Source organism: Eschrichtius robustus, chromosome 13, assembly GCF_028021215.1.
Source record: "Eschrichtius robustus isolate mEscRob2 chromosome 13, mEscRob2.pri, whole genome shotgun sequence".
Lineage (NCBI taxonomy): Eukaryota > Metazoa > Chordata > Mammalia > Artiodactyla > Eschrichtiidae > Eschrichtius > Eschrichtius robustus.
In genome coordinates this window covers 67538070-67554546 of record NC_090836.1, presented here as the reverse complement: position 1 = coordinate 67554546, position 16477 = coordinate 67538070, and the positions used below count along the sequence as shown (strand labels likewise).

The following is a 16477-nucleotide window of genomic DNA, read 5'->3' as shown; positions in this document are numbered from 1 at the left end:
CTCTGAATTTAACTGCCTTATTATAAGATAGTTTTGCAGTATTCTATTTATGCTTTCAGGAGGTGTGCTGCTTAGCACTTTCTGGAATGCTTCATATAGTTTAATTTGTAAATGACATCTATCTTAGCTTTTCTGAATACAGACTGTGTGTCATAAGTGGTATCTATGTTGGTCATGATTTCAATTTAAAGCTCACCCACAGAAATTAATGTGTTGTGTTTTATAGGGACATTCATTTTTCAAGTTGCTATGGTGCCACTGATTTGCAATACCTCTCATCTTGAAAGAAGTAATGTTCCTACAACTAAAGTTTTGTCTTGTCAACATTTTAGCATCAAGTTCTTGATATAAAACCAATATTTCCTACAGTTCTCTTTATTTTCTAAACTACTGTAGCACTTACATACTATAGCACATTACATGTGCATTTATAATATATAGTGTAATATACAATGTACTACACATATAATAATATAAATTATGTTGGTTTCTCACGTTTCCAATTCCATTTTATATCTTCAGTCATTTTAGATTTACTTATTTTAGAGTTGCTGAGGGATAATATTACTTCAATTTCTCAGCAGGAGGAGGGTTCTAACGCTGTTGCTTGCTGTGTTGGCTTCTCACACTTAGGGTGGATTACCGCATAGGTTTTGTCATTTTGAATTTTGGTTTCATGTCTGGTAGAACATTTTCTATGGTAATTCTTTACTGCCAGGGTTGAAGGTATGCTCCTCCAAAAAAGAGTTTGCATTCACTTCTGCCAATTGCTCCAAGGAATTTCATGTTAATTTCTCAATTTGAGGGTTCCCAGCATACTGAGTATAAATTCAGATTCCAAACTCAAAGTGAGGGAATGCCAAATCTAGTTTCTGCTTTGTTTTTGGCCTTTGGTGATATTCCTTACTTCTATTCAACCACTTAAATAGATGAATATTTTATTTTATTCAGCATGCCCAAGTATTTTATAGCTGACAAATTTTTAGATCATCTAATCTGTTGCACTGCCAAAAAACAGAACCATCAACTATCAAAAATTATATGCTCTCATTTTCTAGGTTACTACTTTATGTATTTGCAACATACTTTCTCAACTGAATTACAAACTTGTGATATGGAGCCATCTATGATTCACAGGTATGTACTTATTTAACTCTTCTAATAATTATATCCAAGTTATTCAAAACAAACAACTGTAAATTTATAAAGAAAGCATATCAAAGCATCTCATACTTGGATCAAATTATTTAAAATATAAAAGAAAAACTGTCACATCCCTAAGTGTCATGGTTGAGATGACTTCATATAACACCAAGATTCCACCTCAGACACCTGACAATGATTTATGACAATAGCCACTGCAACCTGCATCCTGGAGTGTCAAACATCAGCTTATCATCTTCTACCTTTTCTAAGTTGGCAAGGTTAATACAGAAAAACTGCCTTTAGAGATGTGGCATCACTGTGGTTTTCAGCAGAGCACAAATCAGTATGAAAACATAACTCAGAAAAAACTAAGCCCTTCATTGTGATTTGAGAGTCACATGAAGGTCGGATCAGCCCTAAAAAGTGTTTCCCCCTTATCTTGACATGACCTCTTCCTTGGCTTCCAGCCTGAATTAGAGTCATACTGAGTTACATGCAAAATTGTTATCATTATCTCCCAAAAGCTGCAGTGAAAACACGCTAGTTCCTCTGTAAAGTTTTTTTCAGTCTTCTCTTCTAACAAGATAAGTTTATCAGCTTTACCTTAGAATACACAGGTGGTTCTCAAACGTTGGTGTATGCAAGAATCACCTAGGGAGTATATTAGAAGCACGGATCCCCAACCCCACCTCCGTCACATCCAGTGTTTTCTGATCCATGAGTCTAAGGGGGTTAGGCATCTGTGTTGTAATAGAGAATCTAGCTTAGGGAAAATTAAATAGCAAAGTAGTCTATTCTAGTACAAAAAAAGGAATGCAAGTGCATTACAAATATGGAGGTATTGATAGATCCCATTGGAGGAGAAAGAAGCAGAGGTCGGAAAAATTAAGTGGAGGTTGAGGGCCAGCCTCACTACCTACTAGTAAACAGTTCCTTGTTTGGGAAGATGAAGTGTGTCTGTTATTTCATTTGCCTACTCTTTCCACACTTCTTATGCAGAGAAACTCCTCCCAGAGGCTACATAGCTTCTGCTCCATTGGCATTACATCTTTACAACTCTCACTATGATAAGTGGAATAATCGCTCCCCAAAGACATCCACGTCCTAATTCCCAGAACTTGTGAATTTTGCCTTACGTGGCAGAAGAGATTTATGGATGTAATTAAGTTAACAACTCCTCTAACTTAATTCCTTGTGGGCCCAATAGAACCATAGAGTCCTTATCAGTGAAAGCAGGAGTCAGAAGGATTGGAGTGGAAGAGAGAGTCAAAGATGGAGGAAGCAGCCACCAGCCAAGGATTTCAGGGAGCTTCTAGAAGCAGGCAATGGAATGGATTCTCCCCTAAAGCCTCCAGAAGGAATGCAGTTCTGCCAACATCTTGATTCTAGCCCAGTGAAACTCATTTCAGACTTCTGATCTCCAGAACCATAAAATAATAAATTTTTGTTTTAAGCCATGAAGTTTGTGGTAATTTGTTACAGCAGCAATAGGAAGTAAGGCACTTACATTCTCTGGCCACTAGGGATAGGCAGTTGACGCTAAACGAAATAATATACGGTGGTCCTAGCAATGGATCCAATTCTCTTTCTCAGGCATTGAAACATAAATCATAGAGATGAAAGTCACATGTAGTCATAAGTCTGTGGGCCCTGGGGCTTTGTGGTCACACAGAATTAGAGATGGCAGCTATTTTCCAATCGTGTACATGTTGTTAAATAAGAAAGAAAGCTATTCTGCAAAAAGAAATAGGAGAATGGAACAGATGTTCAGAAGGAAGCAAAGAAACAAGTGACGGAGAAGATGTTTCACCACATTTTGGTTTCTATGACTACATCTATCCAATCACTTCCTTTTTACTTGAGTTAACTTGGTTAGGATTTTATTCCTTGCCATGCAGTGATCCATGACTGAGACAATGGAACTGAGAAAAAGGAGGATGACTGACTGTGATGGTTGATTTTATGTGTTTACTTGACAGGAGCACAGGGTGCCCAGATATTTGGTTAAACAGTATCTTGAATGTGTCTGTGAAGGTGTTTCTGGATGAGATTAACATGTGAACTGGTAGACTGAACAAAGCAGATTGCCCTCCGCAGCGTGGGTGGGCCTCCTCCTATCCACTGGAGGACTGCATGCAACAAAAAGGCAAGTAAGCAAGGATTCGCTGTCTCTGCTTGACTGTCTTTGAGCTGGGGCATTGGTCTTCTGCCTTCAGACTCAGACTTGTACAAGAACTATACCATTGGCTCTCCCGGGTCTCTAGCTTGCCAACTACTGATCTTGGGACAATGACCTTCTAGTAAGAGATACCATAAACTACATGGGGTTTACTATTCCAAGATTCCCAAATCATCTGTTTAGACACAGGAAAAAATTGGAGAACTAGGATTTATATATACCCAAAGATGTTACATTTTCCCAGAAAAATCTTCTTGAACGGTATAGAGGGGAGATGAAAGTTGCTAGTGAGAACCCCAAGAGAAACAGAAATGAGGCACTGTGAAATAGTCTCTTTATCACCAAGCACTGTGCTGAATACAGCTACTCTTCCGCTACCCGAGAGTCAGATCCAGGAGAGCCTCTAGGTTAGACTTCTCTTACAGTACTCCATTGGTGGGAGTCGGGGCAACTTCAGTGACACAGGGACGTTGTGACAAGACTGGAGGTTTGGGAGACATTTTTCAGCACTGAGTGGCTTGGAGATGAAGGCTTTCATCTAAGAATTATGTGGTAGTATGCAGACAACAGGCAGGAACACACTTGGATAGATTATTGTTCCCAGTTGTTCATTCATATTCTCTTTGTTATAGAATCATGTCTTCCCTTTTCTGTGTGCTTTTGCAATACCTCCCATTGGAGTAGTAGAAGTATACTTCACTTCCCCATTGATGTTTGAATTGGTCACATGACTCTTCTGGCCAGTGTAATGTTAACAGACACAACTCCAGCAGGGGTTTACATGTGCTTCAGCGTTTTGGATTGTTCTCTTGCACTTCTGCTATCCCTCGGAAGAATAATACGTCCTGGGTTGCCACTAGTCCGAGGAGAACGAGGAAACATGTGGAAAAGATTGCAGCATAAAATAGCCTCAGAGTTGATTCACATGGTCCAGAAAAATAAATGTGTAGTATGACATTAAGATTTGGGGTTGTTAGTTATATGCAACAATATCGTAGCATCAACTTTCCTTATTTAGAAGAATTAGTAAGGTCAGTACTTCGGTAGAGCAGTTAGAGGTGGTGATATGGCCCTTCCCTGGCTGGCACTTGGGAGGGCCTTCTCTTCAGAGTGGTCTTCACTAGGTCTGGAAGAAAGCATCTAGTTCTACTTTTTTTCACAGGTTATGCCTCAGAACTACCACTTCTGGTAAAACAGATAGGAAAATACACAGGATTAGACATAGGGGACTTAATACCCACTCTTTTCTGGGAAAGCAAAGCTAGTTCTTGAACTTTTTTTGTTTTGGCCGCACCACACGGCTTGTGCGATCTTAGTTCCCTGACCAGGGATTGAACCTGGGCCCTCGGCAATGAGAGCACAGAGTCCTAGCCACTGGACGGCCGGGGAGTTCCCCAAGCTAATTCTTGCTCATCTTCTAGATTAGATTTAAACATCACCCCTGCTGCGTAGCCCTTCTCCAATAACAAGGTGCTCAGTCCTTTGTGTGATGCAGCATCCATACCACCGTCATTGCTCTCAGAACAATGTATTATATATTTACTGGTCTGTCTCACCTACTGTGGGTTTTTGAGGGCATGGAACACATTTTAATCACTTCCTTTTCTCACTGTCTCAAAAATATTTGTTAATTGAATAACTTAATATATGCCTCTGCTATAAGACTCTTGGGGAAGTAGAGTTTTCAAAGCCTCTTTTTTTTGGTATTTGAATGCATGGCCTCATCCAGTGGACCAGGTTAACTACTCCATGTGAATGAATCCAAGCACTGCTCTCCACAGGCTAATAAATTTGAGTTTGTAAAGTTAGTAAGCCCAGGGCTCAAGGAGACTTGGATGAGGGCTATCGGTCATTGACAAACATCTGTTCCTTTGTATCCTGAATTCAGATTGAATTACAATAGTCTTGAAGATGAGGAGGAAGGAAGACTACACAAAGCAGTGGATAAATCATAGGACTTATCTGCAAAGAGACAGACAGAACATTAAATATCTCCTCCCTACCTTTCCTTGATTCCCAACAGTCACATTTACTTGCAGAAACATAAAACTAAAGCAGAGCACTAGTGGCATCTCAGGAAATTGCACTTCTGCTCTCAACCACTATTTAGCACTTGCTATTTAACTAATTTATATTGTAATTTATCTTTTATGAGTATATCTGTCACTTCGACTAGATTAATAGGTGATTGAGAGCTGCGATCCTGACTTAAACATCTTTGTATGTCCCCACGGGCCCTCACGCAGTGTTTGGTGTAAACTAATTCTTAATAAACATTGTTAGTGGTGATGGTAATAATGATGATCATCTCCCTTTCCTGATACGTGGGCTTGGTGGGCAGGATTGATTGGAGGGCGGGGTGGAGTGAGATGGGAAATGAAGCTAGAAGGAGGCAAAGTCCAGACCATGGAAAGCCTTATGTTCCATGCTAAATATAACGGACTTGCTTCTGGAGGCAACTGTGATCCATTAGAAGTTCCAATGGCATTTTTTTAAAAAGTCTCTGATAGCAAACTGCTACACGAAGCTGAATTCAACATTTCAGAATCTAACACCTGGCTTACTTCTTGGTTTGAGTTTGATTGCTTTGATCTTCACAGAAATATCTCAGAAAGAACTCTCCTTTTCCTACAGATGAAGAGACAGAAGGAGGCAGGGGGGAAAAATAGAGAAAATAAAAATTATAACTATTTATTGGTATAAGTTCTAGGACATTTACTATGGGTAAAACACTATGTTAGGTAGTATGATGACAAAACATATGAAGATAAAACATTCAAATCATCTCAAACTAATTGAATGGGCACTATAATTATAGGCAAAAAAAAAAATCGAGAAATGAATATGATAGCCTCTTTCCTCAGTGAGGTAAACAACATTAAAATAATTATGAAGTTAATTATTTAATTGCAATTGTGGTATGTGCCCTTAAAGAAAGTACAAGATGCCTTGAGAGAGTCTTGCAGGAAAGGGGAGGGTCAGAAGGGACTTCCAAGAGAAGGTTACTTTTAAACTGAGAACTGGAGTTAACCAGAGAGAACCAAGGTTTTACCAGGCAGAGAAAACAGCTTATGTAGATGCCTTAAGGAGAGAGCACAGTAGGTTTGAAGAAATAAAAGCTGGTGCAGCTGGAGCAGAGTGAGCTGGGAGAGAACAGTGCCAAGGCTGGGATGTGAGAACAGCAAAGGAAGGTCATTCAAGTGCTTTGGGCCATTGTAAGAATTTTGGACTTTACCCTCAGAAGAATAGAAACTAGTGGAGAGTTTGAAGCAAAGGAGTAACATAAGCAGGATTTTATATGTGTGTGTGTGTGTGTGTGTGTGTGTATACATACACGTATGCATGCATGTATACACACACATATACATACATTGTATGTATATAGACACATATATTAATATATGCACATAAATATACACACATGCATATGATAAATTATATATCTATATATTTTTTATCATATAAGGTATCTTTTTTTATCATTATCCTCATTTTATTTTATTTTTTTAATTTTTTTTTAACATCTTTATTGGAGTATAATTGCTTTACAATGGTGTGCTAGTTTCTGCTGTATAACAAAGTGAATCAGCTATACGTATACCTATATCCCCATATCCCGTCCCTCTTGCATCTCCCTCCCACCTTCCCTATCCCACCCCTCTAGGTGGTCACAAAGCACTGAGCTGATCTCCCTGTGCTATGTGGCTGCTTCCCACTAGCTATCTATTTTACATTTGGTAGTGTATATATGTCCCTGCCACTGTCTCACTTCATCCCAGCTTACCCTTCCCCCTCCCCGCGTCCTCAAGTCCATTCTCTACGTCTGTGTCTTTATTCCTGTCCTACCCTTAGGCTCTTCAGAACCATTTTTTTGTTTTTTAGATTCCATATATATGTGTTAGCATACCGTATTTGTTTTTCTCTTTCTGACTTACTTCACTCTGTATGACAGACTCTAGGTCCATCCACCTCACTACAAATAACTCAATTTCGTTTCTTTTTATGGCTGAGTAATATTCCATTGTATATATGTGCCACATCTTCTTTATCCATTCATCTGTTGATGGACATTTAGGTTGGTTCCATGTCCTGGCTATTGTAAATAGAGCTGCAATGAACATTGTGGTACATGACTCTTTTTGAAGTATGGTTTTCTCAGGGTATATGCCCAGTAGTGGGATTGCTGGGTCATATGGTAGCTCTATTTTTAGTTTTTTAAGGAACCTCCATACTGTTCTCCATAGTGGCTGTATCAATTTACATTCCCATCAATGGTGCAAGAGGGTTGCCTTTTCTCCACACCCTCTCCAGCATTTATTGTTTGTAGATTTTTTGATGATGGCCATTCTGACCGGTGTGAGGTGATACTACTTCATTGTAGTTTTGATTTGCATTTCTCTAATGATTAGTGATGTTGAGCATCCTTTCATGTGTTTGTTGGCAATCTGTATATCTTCTTTGGAGAAATGTCTATTTAGATCTTCTGCCCATTTTTGGATTGGGTTGTTTGTTTTTTGATATTGAGCTGCATGAGCTGCTTGTATATTTTGGAGATTAATCCTATGTCAGTTGCTTCGTTTACAAATTTGAAGAGAGAGAACAGGTCTTGAGCAGTAGGAGAGCCTTCTATCATGGAGCGTATAACCCAGAGGGTGAGCAAAGTTACATGTATGTAATGGGGATAATTAATATGTTTTTTCTCTTTTGCAATATTATGTGTATGATCTTCTCCAAGTTAGAATGAGGCATACATCTGCATTTGGGATTTCATATTATTCAGAGGAAAAAAGGAAAATATAATATTCAGCTTCAAACCTACAAAATAGGATATTTTGTCTACAAAAAGATAATAAATTTAAAAGCCAAGCTTTTCCAACGATCTTTCCAAAATCTCCAAAGAAGGAGATTTTTCTATACTACTTATCTCCCCCTCATATATTAAGAGGCAGAACTTAGGAATTAGGTCTTAGAGTTTTCTGTGGAGTTCCCAGTGAGGTAAGAGGAAGGAAGAATGAGTTAAAGCTCATCACACACAGCCAGAAAGACTGTGGAGGAGAAAGAATCAAAGGTAGGAGAGAAGGTGGCTCCACAAAGGATATGTGGAAGGTAGAAGCAAAGTATGGATTAAGCAAAGGGAGGACCTGAGTGCAGCTCTCCTGGCAGCCCCCAGATGCCACTTGACAGATGAGACCATGCTTCCACAGGAATGCTATGGAAGGTTGTTGAGAGTCTGACTTCGGAGCTCACAAGAGGGCAGCTATCTTAAGAAAGAACCACCTCAGACATAGAAGTCTGGTGGTTGGATGCATGGCCAAGGATTCACAGACTTCAAAGGGTTCCACAAAGCCAGTGAGAGTTGAAGTGAGGCCCAAAATCATCAGAAAATAACCAGAAGAACAAAGCAAGAATTACAGCAGCTTCCATCAGCAGTTGCAAACATCAGCAAAACACTAGGGATACGAACAACTGCATAGCAAAGGTCACCAACCCACAGAGAAGTCCAGACCAGCCACTCCCAGTGGAGACCAGCACTAGTTCAGAGAACACGGTACAGACCTCAGAGCCAGTGTTCCAAAGACAGTCAAGGACAGTGACACCTCCACACGCAGATGGCCAGCCAGGGAAGGGGCTGGAATTGTGAAGGACGTTTACCGAAGCCAACCAAACAGAGCTGTGGACGGTGACCATAATAAGGTCAGCTACAGAAAAAAATAAAGAACCTAATTTTTCATTGCACATCTGCATGTGGTGTTCATAAATCTGAGGCCCCACCACATTTATAAATAACAATATTATTACATCGACAATGACAGATGCCATGTGAGGTGTGAAGCTGAAAGGACATAGCATTTTAGAAGGCACAGCTGAGACATAAGTTAACCTTGCCTGAGACAATCTCAATTACTATAACCTGTGAAAAACCAGAGGGGAGAAAATAAACAATAGGTACAGAGAGAGGGGCTGCAGCCCAGTGCCCACAGACACATCAAGGCCCGCGCTCACTCTCTCATCCGCACACATTCCCCTGCACACCAAACCCCAGGGGCGACTCCAGAGCCCACCTCCAGATCCCACCTACTAGTCGGTGAAGAAAGAGCCAGACTGAGCTCCCAATATCTAAGACACTGGAACCAAACCTTCAAGAATGACTTTTTGTGCACTCAGCCAGCCTGGACAGAGGCAGGCATGAACGGGCATGAAAATGATGTGAGACGGCACAATTCTTAAGAAAATCTCCCCTTTCTGTTATATCCAGAGATGTGCTGGTAAATGTTTAACAACCAGCTCACGGGAAAGGGGAGTGCCCAGATTTAGAGTGTTTGCAGATTTCCATGGTGTAAATATTCCCACCATGGCCAATTTTGAGCTACAAATGTGATTCCAACTGACTCATTAAATTCCTGCAAATTTAATAATAGGCTTTCACGAGCCAGTACGAGCTGGCTCCAGCTCCACTACACGGCAACCCAGTTAAAGCCACAGTAGGGCACCACCTACATCAAAATCTAATATGAGTGGACCCCACAATCTGGTGAGTTTTTACCTGCACTTCTACCTGATTAACACACATTGTGACCTTCAAAACGATGTTACATTAAAAAGACAAATTTTAGGTTGAATTAAATCATATAAATTTCAATCTACTAACCAGCCTTTCTCTTTTCTTTTTATTTAATAAGGTAGCTCACATCTAGGAAATTGATTTCCCTTTAATATGAGTTTATATTTCATAAGGTAATTTTTCTTCAATTGTGCTATGAATATGCCATTAACAAGGCACTTGTAGCAAGCCCAGGAAAGCCCTCTGCTGGCTTGCTTTTGAAAGCCAAGGTGCCTGCTCTCAGGCTTCGGAGCATTCTTTTCCCCTGCTTTGCAAGCTGAGCCAAAATGCAAATTTTGCCTTAAAATGTCATTAAGATAAGAATGGTCTAACTGTTTCTAGTAGATTTCATTGTTAAAACACGAGACCTGTCAGCTTATAAATCATATCCTACTGCATTATTCCAAAGATTAGTTATAATAGCCTAAGAAACTTTTATAAACATCAAACTCCTTTTTAAAAATTACATTTTGAGATACCGTGGGTGGGAGTGAGTGATTACTTGCTGGGTATATTAAAAGAAATTACATTAAAAAGAAAAAGGAGGTTTTTGTACACATTTTCTACATAGCAGGGTTAAGCCAAATGCTTTTGAGAAAGAATTTGAATGAGGAAAGAAATTTCAACAGTCATAGTATTTCATTGTTATTTTGGTGTGACCCACATAATTCTATAGCTTATTGTTTGTATCACTTTACCAGTTTGGAGAATTTTTTCCTCATTTCTAATAGGAAAAGAAGCAACAGTTTATTCATTTTATATAATTTTTAGATTTAGGAAAAAATCCGAGCAAAATAAATCAGTATTAATTTTATCATCAGAAAAGAATGTAAATGCTATCTTAAATATAATTTTAGAGTGTTCTCTAGCATAACATTATATAACGGAAAACTTTTCTTATTGAGGCAACAAATGTTTATTACAATAGTGTTGTCAGATTAATCTGACTAGAATTCAAAATTTGGAATTGTTCAAAAAATCTAGAACAGAGTATTCTGATTATATTTCTGGTCAGGGCAATTAGAAGAGTGTTTTTATTTTTCCTGTATGAATCAGTCTTAAATTACTCTTGCTGACCTAAGGCAGCTCTGCTGGGTGATTTAAATTTGTAATAAGAAGGTCTTGCTCCATTGTTGGGTGGATGGTAGTTGCTGGAATCACAAGGTTCTTTAGTTGCAAGTATCAGAAACTAACTCTGGCCAACCTAAGCAAAAGGGGAATTATCAGGTTATTGGAGATCTCATAGAACTAATAGGAAGGTTGAAGAATCATGCTTAGATTTTGCAATGAATACATATATCAAAACATTACATTGTACGCCTTAAACTTACACAATACTATAAGTTAATTATATCTCAGTAAAGCTGGGGGGAAAAAAGAATCATGTTTAGTAAAATGAATATTAGGTTATAAGATTACCTAAGATAAATGAATTCCAACTCTTTCCTATCTTCTTACAAAAACTCTGCTCAAGATTTGAAGTCCCTCAAAAACTGATTGGGTCACATACCTAACCCTTGGCTATACAGAAGGAATTTCATGGGACACGTCAGCTTCCACTGCAAGATTCCATACACTTTGGGGAATATAATTCCCAAAAGAAAATCAGTGTTTTTAGGAAGAGGGACTGGATGCTAGACATCTAAAACCACAAAGCTTCACCATACTACTTAGTCAGTCTTGTCTGTGACATCACTAACTGCATCAGCATAAAAGAAAGACATCTACTTCTCTCATTCTCTTTTTCTTCTTTCGTAAAATGAGAAGAATGCATTAGATGACTTCAAACTTCCTTTCTGTATTTCACATTCATGATTACTTCTTCGGTAGACACTGAAGCTACCTCTGGAGAATGCTTCCATCTAGCAAAGGGACTTTTCCTAACCCCTGTGGCTCTTAGCCTCCGCCATCCCTCCCTCTCACTTATACTCAAGTCTTTAGCGAACATCTGCAGCTTTTCTGGCTCTTGCACATGCCACAGCAAGTCTCCAGAACCCAGTGAATCTTACTTGGAGAATTAAAAATCAAACACATTTTACTCCAGCACATGCAAGGATAAGTTGTCTGAAATATAACATTTCCTTCATCAAATAGTAGATGTTCTGGGTAATACATGTCAAAGTTAAGAATAGGTTCTTTATTTTCTGTTTAAAATGAAGTTCTGAAGTTCCTTTCACAAAAGTAAGACTTATTTATCTTAACAAAGAAAAGTCCTGGTGCTCCATCTAGAGGACATTCTGTATTTTCCAGATAAGGGGGTTAGAGGGTCCATTACAGATATCCAATTCTCTAAACCTTGCTGTGATAACTCTACCAATAATTTTCTAAAGCTCAACAGATATGTTTTAAAAAACATTTTGAATAAGCCCATACTGTGTAACAGTGAAGAGGACATTTTCTCCAATTTCAACTGACTGTCTAAGTAATAACTTTCTTTTTATTCATGAAATATTTGGATACATACTATGGACTCACTGTACTTACTTTTAGGAGTTTCATGGTTAAAAAATTTTAAATATAATTTCCAAAAACCACTTACTAGGTTTTAATTATTTTCATCAATTATCAGAAGCTTTTAATTTGACAGCTATTTCCCCTCATTTAAAATGTAATAATACATTGGACAAAAATATACATGTCCTTTTTCACTTAGAATTACACAGCATTTTCCTTCAAAAAGACCTGTCTGTTAAGAGAACATGCTCTTTTTCTTTTTAGTGACAAGAGTTTCAGTCGGATAATGCTTCACAGAATCTTGGAGAAACTTCCTTTTTATGTAAAATCCAGGACCTTATTTTAGAGAAAGCAACATTTCCTGCATGGAAATTCACTTTTAACCAAATGGAGCAACACATAGCCTCTATTTTCCCATTAAATTCTGTGAGAAAGTAAGGTCTTATGGTGAAGCGAAGAAGGAGGGACTAGGAATAAGGATCTGAGAGAGAATTCTGGTGGGGGGGAGGTGACTGGCTGATCTTGGACTGAGGCCGTCTCAGTCAGGGCAATGCAGCAACCACGACTGGACAAGCAGGCTGGGGCCCTCACGTTACTGCACTAGTTTTGCTGGAGGTAAGAAACCAGCCGCAGAGCAAGTTCTGTGAGAACGGAGACAGTCGCCAAGCAGAAAGTTTTGCTCTGGGCTCTGACTTGTCATACTAGTTTCATCAAAAAGTTCACCATATGTGCTGAGGGTATCCAAGAGAGACAAAATAATGTATCAGAACTTCCAAGATACACAGGCCAGGGAAATAGATTTTTCCCATAGAAGGAAAGAGCAAGGTGGGGGTGGGCAGGGAGTGGCGGGGGTCCATCTTGATGTCTCTTACACAAAAAATTTGCTATATATTCTTGAGTATAAACTGGTTCTTCTAAGGGATGATTAAAGTAATAATTTACACACAGAGATGAATTTCTTGAAAGCAAATCTGTATAAAATTTCATGTTAGAATTTCTTCATTGAAATGTAAATAGTATTTAAGTGCACCACAGTATTTAAAGCTGGTGTAGCAGTCCCTGTGCCCTCTCTCCCCCTGTGAACAGAGATCAAGATAATTTGCTCAATGTCACAGAGCTAGTGAGTAGTGAAGCTGGGACCAGAACTCACTCACACTAGCTGGCCCTGAGCATTACTCTTTTACGTCACTTTGTTACAATAGAATCATTATGAACTATTTTAACACCAAAGCCTTTAAGGAACCAATCAATTGTCAAAAAAAATTTTAATGTCCCATCTAAGTCAGTGGTTAACTGTTTGGATGTGGCATTCTTATTTTGAAGGAGAAATAACAAACAGAACAAAACTTTATAAATCGATACCATATTTGGTTCTTTTGAGTAAATTTACATGTATTAAGAAACACGTTAAGTAGTTTTTTAAAAAAAAATCACTTAGCCCTTCCTGCCTTGTTCTAAAATAGTAGGTATCTGGCAATATCCAATATTTTTAAAGCCACGATATAAAAATAAACTTAAAGTATGTCTTATGGCCAGAACGGATCTATCCTAGAAAGTAAAGAGCTAGTGACCTCACGCCTACAGATGAAACTACCCTCATCTCCTCCCAGCGCACTCCCTTATGCTAGCAGAAAGCCTTCCGACCAGAGAACCTGCGTGCCTTAGGTGGACAGCTGTCCTTTCCCTGTTTGCTGCAGCCTTACCAGGCTCCTCCAAACCAGCCTGGGAAAAGCACGAACTACAAAGTAAGAGAAGAACTATTTTTAAAGAGGAACCAGTAACGATACTCACACTAAACAAAACTTGGATTAATTCTCATAACGAGCTACAAGGATTCACTTTGCCCATGGTTTTGGCATAAGATAAACTCATGAATAGATTCTTCCCAAACTGCGAACATTGACTTGATACCCGTGATACCTTGTTGTCCCGAAGAAAGAGTAGACATCAGCTTTAATTATTTTTTATACTTCTTTGAATTTCTTTTTATTACTTCTAAGCATTAAGATATTTAAAAATTGTACTAGTTGAAGTATGTATTTACTGGACTGGGGAGGCTCATGGTCACTTAAGATGCAGGGTACATCCTGTTCCCAAATAGCTCAGTAAATATCAGTGTGTGCATAGAGCAGCCTAATAAGTCACATCCAAATACAATTTCAGTGAGGATACTTGCTACTAATGCCTTTATGTGCCAAAATAAACCATAACAACAACAGCATTGTTAAACATCCAAGTTAAAAAGGCAGAGTCTATAGTATTTCAACCTGCTATAAAAACGGTGCCAGAGGAGCTGTGGCCAGCTCTGGCAGAAGCCATGGTCAGGAAACCCTGTCAATCTATGTTCCATACTTCCAACCACCCAAGCTTTACTGGAGAACTAGTCAAATCTCAGGAAAAAGTGGAAACCAGTTTTCAGTGAGTCTTTCCACTACATTCAGCTGTTTTCCATCCCTCCTGAGCCTCCTTGCATATTGCTACCTGATTTCTTAGCTTCACTTAAAATTATTCCTAAGAAGACCACCCTAGCAGAAAGACTGGAATCCATAGGCTCATTGTCCCTGTGGAATAAGGTGCATCAGCTAGTAGTTCTCTAACCCGGCCTGCACGTTTAGAATTATGTTAGAGGGCCCCACCCTGACCAAAGAAATTCTACTTTCTGGGTGTGGGACCCAGGCATTAGTATTTCATTTTTCAGCTCCCCAGGTGATTCTAATACAGCTTTGTGGATAGAGACACTCTCTGGCCAGCATTCAATGGTAACAGTTTTGGGACTTCCCTGGTGGCGCACTGCTTAAGAATCCGCCTGCCGATGCAGGGGACATGGGTTCGAGCCCAGTCCAGGAAGATACCACATGCTGCGGAGCAGCTAAGCCCCTGCGGCACAACTACTGAGCCTGTACTCTAGAGCCCGCAAGCCACTGAGCCCACACGCCGCAACTACTGGAGCCCACACTCCGCAACAAGAGAAGCCACCACAATGAGAAGCCCACACGCCGCAACAAAGAGTTGCCCCCGCTCGCCACAACTAGAGAAAAGAAAGCCCGTGCGCAGCAATGAAGACCCAGCACAGCCAAAAATTAATTAATTAATTAATTAATTTTAAAAATGAGAAGACTTTTGTGATCAATCCCTTTTGGTCTTCTAGACAAACATATTCTAGTTTCAGAAGCCTCCTAGAAATTCATTTCTTCCATGAAATGAAATAACACTAAACAATTTCTGCTAAAGAGGGCAGGAGAGGTTAAAGAAAAGAGAAAAGCAGAAAGAAGCTAATTTCACTTTTATGAGACAACCAATTTCCCAGCTGGTGGGTCTTGTTTGGTCAATTGGTCAAAGATTGGATTCTCTTTGTTTTACTAAGAAACATGCTTGCTATCCATCCTTCAAAGAAAATAAACATCAAGTTGAAGACAGTGTTGAGTAAAAAGATTATTCAACTGGGATTCACAAAATCTGGATCATGTTTAGCCGTTAACAGTTGTGGTACGTGGGACCTTGAACTTATCACTCTATGTCTCATTTTCCCATCAGAAAAATGGAATAACATACTTCCGTCTTCCCAACTCTCTCTTAATCTGTCTGAGTATCTATTTGTGATCCATTCAGCAAAATACCTTAAAGGATGCATTTTTTCTTCACATTGCCAAAAGCGGTGGGGTAGACTTTTTCCTTACATACCCACAAAAAACATTAGAGAGACCAAATTATAAAATCCTTAGATTAAAAACAGATAAAATAAGTAAAGCAGTGCTGTGGGAAAGCTTTACTGAAACTAACAAACTGAAAGTTCTGGGGAGGATCGATTGTTTATGATCCTGTTCTCTAGAGACTGAAATTCTTGGGATACAACAGATGGTGTTATTTATGTAGCAAAAGTTCAGCTCTAGTGAGGTGCAGCTGGCAAATTCACACAGAAATAACAGAAACTGTGTTTATGGCTATGTACATATCCTTGCTCACAAGAGGGATCTTCCATTGTTTCTCACGGACATTTGAACTAATTTTAAATTTACAGTGTGAAAGAGAAGGCCCACTACATTGGAAAGGAACAGCAGCCTCCCAAGACAGCAAGGTGACCCACAACCTAAAATTTA

The 16477-nt window shown here is 39.1% G+C and overlaps 1 protein-coding gene across 1 annotated transcript in view; it reads right to left on the bottom strand.

The window, feature by feature from the left end:
- The window catches only part of OTOGL (otogelin like), a 169025-nt gene that overhangs the window by 152448 nt on the left and 100 nt on the right, over nucleotides 1–16477 (bottom strand). The gene's annotated exons all lie outside the window — the stretch shown is intronic.